General features: G+C 42.0%; 1 pseudogene; it reads left to right on the top strand.

Annotated features, from left to right (window-relative positions):
• Positions 1–238: 238 nt before the first annotated feature.
• LOC136118274 (heat shock cognate 71 kDa protein pseudogene) lies at positions 239–2,191 on the top strand (annotated as a pseudogene).
• Positions 2,192–3,232: the final 1,041 nt, after the last annotated feature.

Genomic DNA, 3,232 nt, shown 5'->3' on the forward strand with positions numbered 1-3,232 from the left:
AGAAGAATGCGTATCTGCCTTTTTTGGATGTAATGTCCTGAAAATATCAATTAAGTCTAACTGTTCTATTACATCATTTAGGATCTCCGCTGCCCTATTAATTTTCTGGCTGGAAGATCTGTCTGTTGATGAGAGTCGGGTATTTAAAGTCTCCTATTACTATCTCGTTGAACGCGGCAGCAGCTCTGTAGGTTGCTGTTTTCTCCTCCAGTGGACCTGGGCCTGCACTCCAGCAACCATGTCTAAGAGACCTGCAGTTGGCATTGATCTTGGCACCACCTATTCTTGTGTGGGTGTCTTCCAGCATGGAAAGGTGGAAATAATTGCCAGTGATCAGGGGAACCAAACTACCCCAAGCTATGTCACCTTTACTGATATCGAACGATTGACTGGTGATGCTGCAAAGAACCAAGTTGCAATGAATCACACCAACACAGTTTTTGATGCCAAACGCCTCATTGGATGAAGATTTGATGATGCTGTTTTCCAGTCTGATATGAAGCATTGGCCTTTCATGATGGTGAATGATGCAGGCAGGCCTAAGGTTCAAGTAGAATACAAGGGATAGACAAAAAGTTTTTATCCAGAGGAGGTGTCATCCATGGTTTTGACAAAGGTGAAGGAAATAGAAGAAGCTTACCCTGGAAAGACTGTTACCAATGCTGTTGTCACAGTACCCGCTTACTTTAATGATTCTCAGTGTCAGGCTACCAAAGATGCTGGAACTATTGCTGGGCTCAATGTACTTCGAATCATCAATGAGCCAACTGCTGCTTCTGTTGCCTATGGCTTAGACAAAAAGGTTGGAGCAGAAAGAAATGTGCTGATCTTTGATTTAGGTGGTGGCACTTGTGATGTGTCAATCCTCACTATTGAGGATGGAATCTTTGAGGTCAAATCTACAGCTGGAGATACCCACTTAGGTGGAGAAGACTTTGACAACCGGCTGGTCAACCATTTTATTGCAGAATTCAAGCTCAAACACAAGAAGGACATCAGTGAGAACAAGAGGGCTGTCCGTCGCCCTCGTACTGCTTGTGAGCGTGCTAAGCGCACTCTCTCTTCCAGCACCCAGGCCAGTAGTGAGATTGATTCCCTCTGTGAAGGAATTGACTTCTATACCTCAATTACCCGTGCCTGATTTGAAGAACTGAATGCTGACCTGTTCCGTGGCACACTGGACCCTGTGGAGAAAGCCCTTCAGGATGCCAAGCTAGACAAGTCTCAGATCCATGATATTGTCCTGGTGGGTGGTTCAACCCGCATCCCCAAGATTCAGAAACTTCTACAGGACTTCTTCAACGGGAAAGAACTGAATAAGAGCATCAACCCTGATGAGGCTGTTGCTTATGGTGCAGCTGTCCAGGCAGCCATTCTATCTGGAGACAAATCTGAAAATGTTCAAGACTTCCTGCTGTTGGATGTCACTCCTCTTTCCCTTGGAAATGAAACTGCTGGTGGAGTCGTGACTGTCCTCATCAAGCGCAACACCACCATTCCCTCCAAGCAGATGCAGACCTTCACAACCTACTCGGACAACCAGCCCAGTGTACTCATTCAGGTTTATGAAGGTGAGCGTGCCATGACCAAGGATAACAACCTGTTTGGCAAGTTTGAACTCACAGGCATACCTCCTGCCTCCTGTGGTGTTCCTCAGATTGAAGTCACTTTTGATATTGATGCCAGTGGCATCCTCAATGTCTCTGCTGTGGATAAGAGCACAGGAAGAGAGAACAAGATTACCATCACTAATGACAAGGGCCGTTTGAGCAAGAAAGACATTGAACACATGGTTCAGGAAGCAGAGGAGTATAAAGCTGAAGATGAGAAACAGCGGGATAAGGTGTCTTCGAAGAATTCTCTTGAATCCTATGCTTTCAACATGAAAGCTACTGTTGAGGATGAGAAACTTCAAGGCAAGATTAATGATGAGGACAAACAGAAGATTCTTGATAAATGTAATGAAATAATCAGCTGGCTTGATAAGAACCAGCCTGCAGAGAAGGAAGAATTTGAACATCAGCAGAAGGAGCTGGAAAAAGTCTGCAACGCCACCATTACCAACCTATACCAGAGCGCAGGAGGCATGCCAGGAGGAGTGCCAGGAGGAGCGCCCGGGGGCATCCCTGGTGGTGGAGCTCCTCCGTCTGGTGGTGCCCCCTCTGGGCCCACCATTGAAGAGGTTGATTAAGCCAGCCTAGCATAGGTTTAGCATTGTTCTACACAACATTGAAGGATTTCTCCCTCTGTGTCTGTTAGTATTTGTTTTATATATTTGGGTGCTCCTATATTGGGTGCATGTATGTTGACAAGTGTACTATTCTCTTCGTGTATTGATCCTTTTATCATTTTATAGTGTCCTTCTTTATCTTTCTTTATAGTCTTTGTTTCAAAGTCTATTTTGTCTGATATAAATATTGTGATCCTGACTTTCTTGTCATTTCCGTCTGCATGAAATATCTTCTTCCGTGTCCTCACTTTCAATCTATGTGTGCCCTTTGCCCTAAAGTGGGTCTCTTGTAGTCGGCATGTTTTACGCTCTTGTATTTTAATCCAACCTGCCACTCTCTGTCTTTTGATTGGAGCATTTAGTCCATTGACACATAAGGTAATTATTGACAGACATGTATTTATTGCCATTTTAAACCCTGTTTTCCTGTTGATTTTATATTTTATTTGTCCTTTTGTTTTTCCTTTTGTGTTTTGATGGTTTTCTTTTGTATTATACTTATATTTTCTTCTTTTTGGTTTTTGTGACTCTACTGTATATTTTTGATTTCTGGTTACCCTGTTTTTCACGTGCGTTAACCCCTTCTTATATTTACTTGCCTTAGACTGGAGTCATATAGGTTCAAACATTTTCTAGGGAAAAAAAAATCTACATTTCCTTCCTCTCCTTCCCCCATATTTTGTGATTTAGATGTCCTCTTTTACATCTTCGTGTTTATCCTTTTGCTGTTCCTTGTGGTTATCATTACTTTCACAGAAAATTTTTCTTTTGTTTTTTTTAAATGTGTGTACTGGCTTATTTAAGTGATTTATTTTCCAATAGTAATTTTCTCTTACATATAGATTCTTACTACTTTTCTATTTAGAGAAGGCCTTTCAATATTTCCTTTAAGATAGGTTTAGTATTGCTGTATTCTTTTAGTTTTTGCTTGTCTGAGAAGTTCTTTATCTCCTATTCGAAATGATAATCTTGCTGGGTAGAGTACCCTAGGTTGCAGATTTT

The sequence above is a fragment of the Phocoena phocoena genome, chromosome 2 (genome assembly GCF_963924675.1).
Source record: "Phocoena phocoena chromosome 2, mPhoPho1.1, whole genome shotgun sequence".
In the NCBI taxonomy this organism is placed as follows: Eukaryota; Metazoa; Chordata; class Mammalia; order Artiodactyla; family Phocoenidae; genus Phocoena; species Phocoena phocoena.